The 13,924-nt window shown below is 39.2% G+C and overlaps 1 long non-coding RNA gene across 7 annotated transcripts in view; it reads right to left on the minus strand.

Annotated features, from left to right (window-relative positions):
- The window catches only part of LOC110193675 (uncharacterized), a 95,408-nt gene extending 82,715 nt beyond the window's left edge, over positions 1-12,693 (minus strand). The window contains exons 1-3 of one of the 7 annotated variants that reach the window (XR_013485292.1): positions 12,421-12,692; positions 8,580-8,611; positions 1,827-1,959 (exon numbers count right to left, since the gene is read on the minus strand). This is a non-coding gene — a long non-coding RNA (uncharacterized LOC110193675). Of the gene's footprint in view, positions 1-1,826; positions 1,960-8,579; positions 8,612-12,420 lie in introns of all 7 variants that reach the window. The other 6 variants (XR_013485288.1, XR_013485290.1, XR_013485287.1 and 3 more) reach the window with 6 other exon arrangements.
- Positions 12,694-13,924: the final 1,231 nt, after the last annotated feature.

Consider the following 13,924-nt stretch of genomic DNA (forward strand, 5'->3'; position numbering starts at 1 on the left):
TGGGGGTTAAAAATAAAACCTACTTAACCATTTTGTTATAAGAATCAAATGACATAACATATATAAAGCTCTTTGTAAAACGTAAAGTCCTAACTAAATTCTACTAGATATTAGCTAATTACAAAGCTTTTGGTTTAACAATACCTGAAAATCCAAAATTAATTTATCTCTTCCATTCTTTGCATTGGTTTAAATAGAATTACCTTATTGCCTTTAAAAAAAAAACCATGAGAACCCCAAATGGGGTTATGGAGAGTCAGATACAACTGAAATGACACAACAACAAAAACTTATCTATGTCCTTTGGAAATCAGTTTCTATAGTTAACATGACCTTTTCTTTTATCTTATTCATGAATGATATAAATATCTAGAGGATAGGAGAAGTATACTGGGAGGGTCTGAAGGATATATTGATGTGCTCTGCAAAGCCAGAAGTAGATAATGGTAGACATTGATTTTAGATATATTAACCTTTCTCATCTGAACTAATTTATATTGTAAAACTTACACTGTTTTAATCACTAAAACCACTAAGTGGTTTCATATTTAAATAATATTCCATGGTATGGTGTCTAAACAAGTTAACTTTTAGTTAAGAGATGAGAACTAATATCATTCACCATATACCATGAATACTATGAGGTTTATTACAGATAGGCATAGGTAGAGGTATTTATTATTTTCTTAAGCACTGTTGCCCAGGTTGATAGTTAGAAACCTGCAATAGACAGAGAACTAGAAATAAGTGAAATGGAAGAATAGGAGAGAATAGAAAAGCAAACCCTGGGATCACTAGATGGGTAGATCTGGTCCCCAAACTTTTCCTTAATTGTTTTTCTATGTGACAAGGAATATGGAGTTTGGGGAAGGTCAGGATGGGGTCTGTGGTATGATAAACAAAAGGTATCAATAAAACCTTATTCTAAGGTAGCAAACTCCTCAGGAGCCATCCAATCCCCTCCCAGCTGTGCTTTTGACACTCCAGACTTCATCACTATGCATCAGCAGCTTCTGACTCTGTAACATTCCTCCACCTTGCCAGCCCCTTTCTTGCCTACGAGTTCTCTCATCCCCAATACACAATAAGTTTCCAAGTTCCATTGTTTCTGTCTTAACAACATCTCTCATATACTTTCCCCTTCTCTTCTTTGGCATCGCTACCATCTGATCCAGGCCCTTATTATCTCACATCTGAACTACTGCAAAAGAAAATGCCTGAAATCTTTCCCACACCAGTCCATCCTCCACTCAGCTGTCAAATTGTTCTTCCTAAAGAGGAATTTTGACCATGTCACTTCCTCTTATCCGTCAACTCTAATGTCTCCCTTGCCTCCAAGTTCAAATATGAAATCCTTTGTTTGGCTTGTAAAGCCCTCCATAACCTGCTTCTTTCCCACCTTTCCAATTTTCTTATTCTTTATGTATACATACCCCACCACCACCACCACTATGTATGATATTACCCACGGACAGTAGCCTCCTTGCTGTTCCTCCAATTAGAAACTCCATATCCCAACTCCAGGCATTTTCACTTCTTGTCCCCCAAGTCTGGAACTCTCTCCCTCCTCACCTCTGACTCCTAACTTCCCTGGATTTCCTCAAGTCTCAGCTAAAATCCCACTCTGCAAGAAGTTTTCCCCAATCTTAGTTCTAGTGCCTTCCTGCTGTTAATTTTCTACAATTTGTCTTTTATTTATCTTGTTTGTACATGTTGTCCCTTCATTAGACTGTAAGCTTCTTGAAAGTAAGGATTTTTTTTCCATTTCTTTGTATTCCCAGCATTTAGCACAGTGCTTAACACAAAATATACAAGTGCTCACCTACCTGACAATCAGATGGTTGTGAAATATGTATTTGGCCGGGAATTCCTCAAATCCTAGGCCCTAAAATCCTCCTGGAGAGTAATTCCTCCCACCTTGGTCCATTTAACTAGAGGTCAATAAATCAGGAGGCCAAGCTAGAAGATAAAAGGTTTAATTAGCATCAGCTGATGGCAGAGCTACACTATAGCAAAGTAAGAAACACACAAATAGAGTTTTACACAGCCTTAGGGCATCATTACATGTGGCAAAAGGAGTCTGTCAGGTGAGGCTGCTCAGCCACTTTCCTTATTTGGGAGACTGAGTAATAGGGATGAGATATTAGGTGATTTGGGGGACAATATGTTAACTTGGGGTCTCAGAATGCCAAAGATCAGATTTGTTCCAATGGGATTTTTTTTTCTGTAGTTAATCTTATTGGTTTTTTTCAGTTTGGCAATGGGGTTAAGTGACTTGCCCAGGGTCACACAGCTAGTATTATGTGTCTGCGGTCAGATTTGAACTCAGGTACTCCTGAATCCATGGCCGGTGCTCTGTCTACTGCGCCACCTAGCTGCCCCTTGTAGTTAATCTTATCAGAATATCCTGGTGTTACAGAAAATTTCTAAGAAAGTAGAATCAATCAGATTTATCTCTTAGTTGTCAGTATGGAAGAGAATAGAATTCAGCCTGAGGGTCTGTCTCTATTTACAGGACCCTGTAGTTCTGTTTCCTTGGTCTCAAAGAAAACTCTTCTGGGGAATAGATGTTTTTACCCCAAAACTAAAAATATACAGTTTATCTACTTCTACAATTGTAAACATTTTTCTTGACAACATAATTATGTTAAACCATATCTTATAATAATTAGATTCAAAATTTTCATACTTGGCGTTCTCACTTATTTTTAAAACATATTTACTTCTTGTTTTACTGGATCTGTGATTTCATTGGTAAAATTAGTTCCAGGGGGGCGGAGCCAAGATGGCAGAGTGAAAGCAGTGACTTGCTTAAGCTCTCCCCCAAACCACTCCAAATACTCATAAAAAATGGCTCTAAACAAATTCTGAAGAAGCAGAACCCACAAAAATACAGATTGAAACAAACTTCTGGCCCAAGACACCCTGGATGATTGATCAGAAAGGTGTATCACGCCAGGCTGGGAGCACAGCGTGGGTGCGCAGGCTGCAGTGAACCTGGAGCAGGCCTCAGAGGAATGAATCACGGGCAGCTGTGAAGGTTTCCAGACTCCTCAATCCACTAATGCCAAAGACAACTTAGAAGGTCAGTGGGAAAAGTCTGTTTCTGTCTGTGCTGAGAAAGGAAGGCGGGGTCTCAGCGCCATTCCTCAACAGCATGGTCCTGGGGGGGCAGCTGCTTCATGAGCTTCTGGCCCACAGACTGAGGGGGAATCCAGTGGCTGATCAGAAAGGGATTGCAGGGATCTCTTTGCCAGTGCTGAGGCAGGAATCTCTTGCTTTGCCCTTGTTTGGATCTGGGTCACAGTTCTGGGCTGCGGTGCTGGGGTGAGAAGGAATGCTGGCATGATGGAGCTTGTAGTGGCTGTGGAGAGGAACCCCTCCTTACAGTTATAGGACAGAAAGGAATACTTGTGGTCACAGGCCAGGAAAGGAGTAAACACCTCAACCCTTATCATACCACCTTGGAAGAACTGAAAATTTACAGGTCCCTACAAGTATCACTGAAAACAGCTGTACAAACTCCTGAAGCTTGGGACAATACATTCTCCACATTGGAAGCAGACTCTTACCTTAACAAAGAGTTTAAAACTCAAGTAATTGGCCGGGATCATGAGCAAGCAGTGCAAAAAGAGTCAGACTATATTATCTTACTTTGGTGAAAAAGAAGATCAAAATATACAACCAGAAGAAGACAACAAAGTCAAAGCTCCTACATCCAAAGCCTCCAAGAAAAATATGAATCAGTCCCAGGCCTTGGAAGAGCTCAAAAGGGATTTTGAGAAGCAAGTAAGGGAAGTAGAGGAAAAACTGGGAAGAGAAATGAGAGTGATGCAAGAAAATCATGAAAAACAAGTCAACAGCTTGCTAAAGGAGACCCAAAAAAATACTGAAGAAAATAACACCTTAAAAAATAGCCTAACCCAAATGGCAAAAGAGGTCCAAAAAGCCAATGAGGAGAAAATGCCCTAAAAAGAAAATTGGCCAAATGGAAAAGGAAGTCCAAAAGATTACTGAAGAAAATACTTCCTTAAAAATTAGAATAGAGCAATTGGAAGCTAGTGACTTTATGAGAAATCAAGACACTGTAAAACAAATCCAAAAGAATGAAAAATTAGAAAACAATGTGAAATATCTCATTGGAAAAACAACTGACCTGGAAAATAGATCCAGGAGAGAGAATTTAAAAATTATTGGACTATCTGAAAGCCATGATCAAAAAAAGAGCCTAGACATCATCTTTCAAGAAATTATCAAGGAAAACTGCCCTGATATAGTAGAACCAGAGGGCAAAATAGAAATTGAAAGAATCCACAGATCTCCTCCTGAAAGAGATCCCCAAAGGAAAACTCCTAGGAATATTGTAGCCAAATTCCAGAGTTCCCAGGTCAAGGAGAAAATATTACAAGCTGCCAGAAGGAAACAATTCAAGTACTGTGGAAACACAATCAGGATAACACAAGATTTAGCAGCTTCTACATTAAAGGACCGCAGGGCATGGAATATAATATTCTGAGGGCAAAGGAGATAGGATTACAACCAAGAATCACCTACCCAGCAAAACTGAGTATAATCCTTCAGGGGAAAAAATGGTCATTCAGTGAAATAGAGGACTTTCAAGCATTCCTGATGAAAAGACCAGAGCTGAATAGAAAATTTGACTTTCAAATGCAGGACTCCAGTGGAACATGAAGAGGTCAGGAAAGAGAAATCATAAGAGACTTATTAAGATTGAACTGTTTACATTCCTGCATGGAAAGATGATATTTATAACTCATGAGACCTTTGTCAGTATTAGGGTAGTTGGAGGAAAAAATTATATGTATGTATATATGATAGATAGATAGATAGATAGATAGAGGGCACAGGGTGAGTTGAAGATTAAGGGGTCATATCTGGAGAATAAAATTAAGGGATGAGAGAGGATTATACTCAGAAGAAAGGGAGAGGTAGAATGGGGTAAATTATCTCACAAAACAGAAAGAAAAGTCTTACAGTGGAGGGGAAACAGGGGAAGGTGAGAGGGAATGAGTGAATCTTATTCTCATAGGATTTGGCTTAAGGAGGGAATAACATACACATTCAATTGGATATGGAAATCTGTCTTACCCTACAGGAACATAGGAAAGGAAGGGGACAAGAGAGCAGGAGGATGATAGAGAGGAGAGCAGATTGGGAAAAGGGGTAATCAGAAGTAAATGCTTCTGAGGAGGGACAGGGTCAAAAGAAAGAATAGAATAAATGGGAGGGCAAAATAGGATTAAGGGAAATAGAGTTAGTTTTTCACAACATGTCTACTATGGAAGTGTTTTGCATAATTGCACATGTACAACCTATATTGAGTTGCTTGCCTTTTCAATGAGGGTGGGTGGGGAGGGAGGAAGAGAGAAAATTTGAAACCTAAAGTTTTAAAAACATATGTTTAAAAAAATGTTTTCACATGCAACTGGGAAATAAGAAATACAGGAAATGGGGTACAGAAGTCTATCCTGCCCTACAGGAAAATAAAGGGGAAGGAGATAAGAGAAGGGGGGAGAGAAAGAAAAGAGGACAGACTAGGGGAAGGGGTATTCAGAATGCATGCTATCTTGGGGTGGCGGAGGGGCAAAACAAACAGGGTGAAAATTTGGAACTCAAAAACTTGTGGAAATGAATGTTGAAAACTACAAATAAATTTATATTAAAAATAAAATAAAATTAGTTCCAGGTGAGAAACTTTCTCCACTGCAAATTTGTATCTGCTACATAACTTATAGTTTTAGAGAGGTGCTTGGAACCTCTCTAGGTTAAGTGCCTTGCCCAGGATCATAAAGCCAGTGTATGACAGAGGTGATACTTAAATCCAGGTCTTCCTGACCCCAAGACCAGTGCTCTATCCATTACGCCACACTGCCCCTCATTTAAACTAGATGAAATTAATTCATTTCAATGCAATTTTTTTTCTATTTTAATAAGCACTTACTGAGGAAACTATTCACCTGAGGAAAAAGTACAGGAAAATCCCAAAATAAGGAATCACAAGACCTGGCTCAAGTCCTGACTATTCCTTATTGGTGTTATGATAAGAGATGGTATGAAACCTAACAGTTTAGAGTTATCTGTAGAAAAATACAAAAACAAACCAGAGATTCAATGAAAACCAGTTTGTTTTGCACAAGAGGAAAAAGTGGTCGAAGTAACAACAGAGGAAACAGAAAAACATCTGTAAAATTGCACAACTAGAAAAGAACTTGGAATTTAAGCAGGCAAAGACAAGAAAATCTAGAAGAGTACAAGGAGAGAGCTGTTAAGATTTCCCAGAAATTGTCAAAAAGAAAAGAATCATGATACAATATTTCCTAAAACCACATAAAAAAATTTACAGAAATATTGAAAGAGGACATATTGCAAATCAACAGAATTCAAATGAAAATGAAACAAGGATGGGTTATGAATTCCACTCAGCTAGGCACTTTCTTGTCAAGCTTCAAGTCCAAAATGACAAGGAAATGATTTTACAATCAAGTCAAAAAGAAAAACATGAGATATCAAAAGACATGAATTCAAATGGTTGAAAATATGTTTCTTCAAGAATGAGAAATGACAAAAGGAACTAGATTATGACATACTAAAATTAAGCATTTAAAGACTTCTCCAGATCAACTTCTCAGCAAAGCTAAGCATTCCTTTTGAATACAAAAGTTGGTCATTTAAAAAGTCACAAATTTCATGGATTCATGGGAGGAAAAGCCAAGCTTAAAGCAGCTTTTGATATGCTTTTTTTTAAATATATCAACAAGAACAAAGAGATGCATCATCAAGACAATTGTAAAAAGCAATGGCAAATTTACAACTGTGATTAAGTAGTCACTACCCTCAGTGTAATCACCACAGAGGGATAACAAAATAAAAGTTGTTTTGATTAACTACTGACACAAATGGGCTTGGAGGAGGGAAATGAAGGAGAAGAATAAGTTTATTATGGGTGTCACAGATAAAGAAAAAGAATATGGCACAGAAAGTAGAATAGGAAAAGAAGGCAATCTTGGACAAAAAAAAAAAGAAGAGTGAGCAAGTCAAATTCTTGCTTAATTTTATAGAACTGTAATTGTGTATGTGTATTAATATTGAGATAAAATTAATACTAATGAAATAAGAAAAATTGTATTATTTTCTGACAAAATGAGTAATTAACAAAGTATAATAGATGATAATCCACTCTCAAGTTCCTCTAAACCAATACATGTGCTTGCAGCCACTATGCTACAAGGGTAGGGGAAGGACCACCACCCCTTCACTATCTATCATGGAACTTGTTAGTGAGGAAGACTTACATGCTGCTTGTTTTAGAAAGAAGAGGGGTGGGGTGGTCAGGAAGATCCTCTTTTTTTTTTTCAACTAATGCAATGCCGTTGTCTTGGGGGTGGGGTATGGAGAGAGAACCAAAAGACAACCCAGGGTTTGCTGAGTCATCTCAAAATGCCCAAGTCCTTAAGCCCTGAAGAATGTCACATGTTATCAACCAGAAACAGCCAGTGCAGTTCAGCAAGTGCTCCATTGGGTGGCTTCCACACACCATCCACATGGATACTCCATGGAGTGCGCTCCAATCCAACCCCTGCTGTGACTAGATTTTCATCCATATCTCTTCCACTAACTGTGGATATCCCCCAAAGCTCTGTCCTGGGTCCTCTTATCTTTTTTTTCTATATTTTCTCATTTGGTGAACTCAGTACTCAGAAGTTCAATGATCATCTCTAAGTAGATGATTCCCAGATCCATGTATACAACCCTAATTTCTCTACTGAGCTCCAGTCTTCTACAACTACCTATTGGACATTTCAAACTTGTACTGAAGAAATCTCAAATTCAGCATGTCCAAAATAATTCATTACCTTTCCCCAAGATCCTTACCTTCTTTCAAACTTTCCTATTATTTTTGAGGGTAACTCCTTCCAATCATCCATGTTCATAAACTGAGTCTTATCCTTTACTCCTCACTTCCTCCTCACTCCACATATGGAAACAGTGAACAAATATTGTCATTTCTTTCTCCATAATATCGCTCAGACACATCACCTTCTTTCCTCTCACACATCCACCACCCTAGTTCAAGCCCTCATCGTCTCTCACTCATGCTTAAAGAGAAAGGTTGGCTAGGTCAGTCATTAACATAATAGTGTGATAATAGATTGAATATTAAAAGCAGCAGACCCTATGCCCACATTCACTACTGTAGGCAATTATAATTAAAATATATATCATATATTATAATTGTGATTGGTCACTTAGTTTTTATTAATTGACAATTTACTTGATAAATATTGTTGTAGAAAGCCTGGTGATGAGTTAGAAAATCCCTTCTCTTTACATCTGTTATCACAACTGACTTCATTTCCTCGAAGGAAATTTGTGAGATTTTAAAAGCTCACAAAAGAAGTAATTGGTGGGGCAGCTAGATGGGGCAGTGGATAGAGAATACTGGTAATGGAGTCAGGAGGACCTGAGTTCAAATGCTGCCTCAGACACTTGACACTTACTAGCTGTGTGACCCTGTGTCACTTAACCCCAACTGCCTCTCAAAAAAAGTAATCACTGACCTGTTTCATCCATGACGGAAACAGAAGCTCCTCTGCCAAGGCAAAAGCACATTTTAGAATTTGGCATAAAACAGACATGTTTGGTCTACAATCAAGCAAACTAGTTAATAAATTAATTTTTTATTTTTAAGGACCAATCACTGCTTTAGTTCTCTAGTAAAGTAAAAACTTATATGGCACTTTACAAAATGGAAGTTTCTAAGAACTAGAATTTCTGATACTCTCTAATACAGATTTCCAGGCTAACTCCAGAAGCAGGAGTAGCTGAATTTAGTGCTATGGCTTGCGATGGGATCAGTTGGAAAGCTGTTGTCTGTATATTAATTAGGCAGCTGGATGGCTCAGTGGATAGAGAGCTGGGCATAGAGTCAGGATAGAACTAAGTTCAAATCTGGCCTCAGACACTTGCTAGCGGGGTGCCCCTAGGCAAGTCATTTAATCTCTGTTTGACTTATTCCACTGGAGAAGGAAATGACAAACCATTCCAGTTTATTTGCCAAGAAAAGTCATGGACAGTATCGGCATGCTATGGTCCATGGGTCACTGCATTCATTTAATGGTCTGGGGACAAAGTCTAGAAAAAGTAGGGTTCCAGATTAAAGGGAGAGCAGCAAGGTAACATGAATTCTTAGCTAGATAGAAGGAATTAAGAAAAAATACTAATATCAAAACTATTCTAAGCCTCCAAAATGTGGGACAAGGTTTTACTGGATGTCACTTAGGAGTAGAGTACAGGTATTTAGGTCAGATTTGCCTCTTAGGGAAAATACATCTATTTTCTGGGTGACATTTTCTTTTTTTTTTTTAATTTTTTTATTTTTTCCATATGCTTTTGAGTTGAAAATTTTTCTCCCTTTTCCTCCCCCCCCCGACCCTCCCCAAGATGGCACACAATCTGATATAGGCTTTACATTTACATACCCATTAAACATATTTTCACATTAGTGAAGTTGTAAGTAAAAATTAAAACCAATACCAGGAACCATCAGAAAGATGAAACAAAACTCAACAGAAGGTAAAAATAAGTGATAGGATTCGACTTCCATAGTTCTTTCTTTGATGTGACAGCATTCCATCCCGAGGCCTCTGGAATGTCTTAGATCCTCATAATGCTGAGAAAGGTTCAGTTTAACAGTCTTAGTCATTGCATAATGTGGCTGTTATTGTGTACAAAGTCCTCTTGGTTCTGCTCACTTCACTCAGCATCAGACCATATAAGTCTTTCCAGGTTTTTCTGAAGTCAGCCTGTTCATCATTTCTTATAGCACAATAGTATTCCATTACATTCATATACCACAACTTGCTCAGCCATTCCCCAATTGATGGGCATCCTCTCAATTTCCAATTCTTTGCCACCACAGAAAGAGCTGCTATGAATATTTTTGTACATATGGGTCCTTTTCCCATTTGTTTGATCTCTTTGGGATATAGCCCTAGAAGTGCTATTGCTGGATCAAAGGGTATGCACATTTTTGTAGCCCTTTGGGCATAGTTCCAAATTGTTCTCCAAAATGGTTGGATCATTTCACAACTCCACCAACAATGTATTAGTTCCAGTTTTCCCACATCCTCTCCAACATTTATCATTTTCCTGTTTTGTCATGTTGGCCAATCTGATAGGTGTGATGTGGTACCTCAGAGTTGTTTTGATTTGCATTTCTCTAATCAATAACGATTTAGAGCATTTTTTCATATGACTATAGATGGCTTTAATTTCTTCATCTGAGAACTGTCTGTTCATATCCTTTGACCATTTATCAATTGGGGAATGGCTTGTGTTCTTATAAATTTGTCTTAATTCTCTATATATTTTAGAAATGAGGCCTTTATCAGAAAGACTGGTTGTAAAAATTCTTTCCCAATTTTCTACCTTCCTTCTAATCTTAGTTGCATTGGCTTTGTTTGTGCAAAAACTTTTCAATTTAATGTAATCAAAATTATCCATTTTGCTTTTCATAATGTTCTCTATCTCCTGTTTGGTCATGAATTCTTCTGTTCTCCATAGATCTGATAGGTAAACTATTCCTTGTTCTCCCAGTTTACTTATGGTATCAGCCTTTATATCTAAGTCCTGAACCCATTTTGACTTTATTTTGGTATATGGTGTGAGATTTGGGTCTATGCCTAGTTTCTGCCATACTCTTTTCCAGTTTTCCCAGCAGTTTTTTCAAAGAGTGGGTTCTTATCCCAGAAGCTGGGGTCTTTGGGTTTATCAAATAATAGATTACTATAGTCATTGACTACTGTGTCTTGCATATTTAACCTATTCCACTGATCCACCTCCCTATTTCTTAGCCAGTACCAAGCAGTTTTCATGATTGCTGCTTTATAATACAATTTAAGATCTGGAATTGCTAGGCCACCTTCCCCTGCATTTCTTTTCATTAGTTCCTTTGATATTCTGGACCTTTTGTTTTTCCAAATGAATCTTCTTGTTATTTTTTCTAACTCTATAAAATAATTTTTTGGTAGTTTGATTGGTGTGGCACTGAATAAATAAATTAGCTTAGGTAGGATTGTCATTTTTATTATATTAGCTCGGCCTACCCATGAGCAACTGATGTTGTGACATTTTCAATTTCAAAATTCTTAACTGCAAAACCAAACTTCCTTTAGTTAAGATTTATTTTTTCAGGTCCTAAAAGCACTACAAAACCCTTGGAAATTCTGGCATAGTGTAAAAGCGTACTGGTTGGAAAGCCAGAGGGCTTGGGTTTAAATTGTCTTTGGATAAGTAAGTCACTGATTTATCCTCTCTGGCCTCAATTTTTGCATCTATGTACGAGGGTTGGATCCCACTAATTCGAGATCTCTTTGGGTTCTAGACCTCAGACTCTATTTTCCTGTCTAGAGGGAGCCAGGACACCTGAGGTCTAGGCCTGCCTGGCTCTGACTGCCACAGAGTGGTTCTGTGACCATGGCCAAGTCCTTTCACCTTTCTTGGCCTCAATTGCCTCCCATTCTGTAAAAGGAAGAGGTAGGAATAAATCTCTAGGGGTTCCTTCTAGCTTCCCAAATCCAAGGGTCTATGGTTTTAACATTTGCCTAATTTTGTTGTATTTAATTCATGCCCACAAGAGGGCTGGCTAATTTTAGAAACAGGGACTCAAATTACAGAGAGTAGAGGTGTCTGCATGGACTTAGTTTCCGTCCCTAGAGTAGGGTTTCCACAGCTCCCTTACAAAAGCTATTGAACAGCTCAGCAGCAGTCCTGAGCTCTGTATTTACAAAGTACTTACTTAGTAATTCGTTCTGGATGGAGTGGTGTGCTGCAGGAGTTAAGGGATCCTCTCATTTTACATATGGCGAGAGAAAATTCCGTTAGCATTAAAAGGAAAACTTAAAACATCCGTAGAATTAAAGGGTGGGAGAACGGAAAGGATGCGCCTGTCACACCTCAAGAAGATGTCTCAATTCTGCAGAACAAGCCCTGGGTCCCGAGGCGATCTCTTTTGCTTACTTCGAGGTTTTGTTTTGTTTTGTTTTTTTCCTATGCTAAGTTTCTTGTGTGGTTCAGTTTCATGATCAACTTTCATTTTCCATACTTTTCCCAGAAAGGAACTAGATGTGTGTGTGTGTGTGTGTGTGTGTGTGTGCGTGTGTGTGTGTGTGTGTCGGGACGTTTAGGTGTGTTATGTGTTATGGGTGTGAGATCTGTGCCCCGAGAACATCTGGGACCCTACTTGGGAGGACCGTCAAGTTCTCCTCCTTCCTTGGCCCTTTGACCCCGCTCCATCCGCCCGGGCTCTGTTTAGCTGCCGCTCCTGCGATAAGAAGTTAAGGTGGAGTAACCGGGAAGCGGACTTTGGTTTCCAAGAATTTTCCATCCCATCTGCCTTACCTTCTGCAGATACAGTGGGCAAACTGGAAACTCCGGGGGCTAGAAAGAAAGCCCCGGCCGCGAGGAGCAGCAGCAGCGCACAACGCATCTTGACAGATACTGGGGCCCCGGAAACTGGGCACTATCCTAGCCTGTGCCCTGGCAATGGCGACGAAGCGGCAGCGGCTGCTTGTGCTGCTCGGGCTGCTTGGGCAGCTGCTTTAAATGTCTGGGGCAACAAGCTGCTGGGAGGAGGGGCAACTGACTGGTGCCGAGCCTCTGAGGATTTCACAACTCCACGTTTAGTGGTCCTGAAGGCCAGCCTCTCTTGCAGTGATTCTGGTAAATGAAACAGCACCAGATGAAAGCTGTCCTGGCAGGTTCGGGTCCTGACTGGGAGGAAGCATTTACCCTCAGGCTACTTTCTCTTAGCCCCCAAGTTGGGAATGCAATGAATGGCTCTGTAGGATGAATGAATGCAAGAATGATTATTAGCCTTTACTATGTGCAAAGCACTGTGTCCTTGGATTTGGGTTGATGGGAAAAGCAAGGCCAAGTTCTGAAATTGAGGAACAGAAGGCACGTAATTAGCGTCAGGCTGTGCACTATACACCGCACAGGCTGTCCCAAAAGCCATATTGAAATTTTAACTAAAAGCTTAAAAGTTAAATAGCTAAAAACTGCATGCACTGAGATTTTTGGGACACAAGGAGCTACTAAAGCTTTAATCTTTTGGGCCCAGAGGTACTAAAGCTTTAAGGTACTAATCGCTTAAAAGGCACTAAGACTTTGGGGACACAAAAACTCTAGTGACTTAGAACTACACTAAGGCTTTTGGGACACAAAAACAGGAACTTGTACTCCTTGGTCAGTGTCAGAGGTTCTTGAATTTTTTTGGATTCTGGACTCACTGACCAGAAAATCTCCCCCAGAAAGCTGAGGTACAGATACTTCTACTCCTTGGTCATTATCATAGATTCTTGAACTTTTTTGCATCCTGGACCCCTTTGTCAGTCAGGTGAGGTCTATAGACCCCTTCTCTGAATAGTGTTTTTAAATACATAAAATAAAATAGATAGGATTATAAAGGAAACCAATTATATTAAAATAATTTTCTTCAAAATATTTTTTAAAAGGAAGTTTGATTACCCCAGGTTAAGAACTCATGCTCTAGATCTATGATTATATGGTGAGAGAAATTATTATTTTACTCTTATATTAGTAACCAACTATTAAATTGAAATCTAGCTTTTCTCTTTAATTTGCTCATTGAGGCCCAACTCTTGTTTCTGAAGGGCATGACTGACTGAGATTACCCCTACCCTTAGGGAACACACTCTTCAATTTTGGGCAGGTCCCCATTCATCTGGGAGACCTAACTTCTGTTTAGGGTATAAACAGAATCCAGTCTAGATGATTTCTTACCATGGAGCAGGGAGCCCCTGTCCTTGTACCCCTCCATAGGAGTTTAGGGTGACCCAGGTCACGAAGGAGAAAACCAACCAGAGTAGGCTGGAGGGAGATG

The sequence above is a fragment of the Phascolarctos cinereus genome, unplaced genomic scaffold (genome assembly GCF_003287225.1).
Source record: "Phascolarctos cinereus isolate Bilbo 61053 unplaced genomic scaffold, phaCin_HiC Scaffold_3;HRSCAF=262, whole genome shotgun sequence".
NCBI classification, from domain to species: domain Eukaryota; kingdom Metazoa; phylum Chordata; class Mammalia; order Diprotodontia; family Phascolarctidae; genus Phascolarctos; species Phascolarctos cinereus.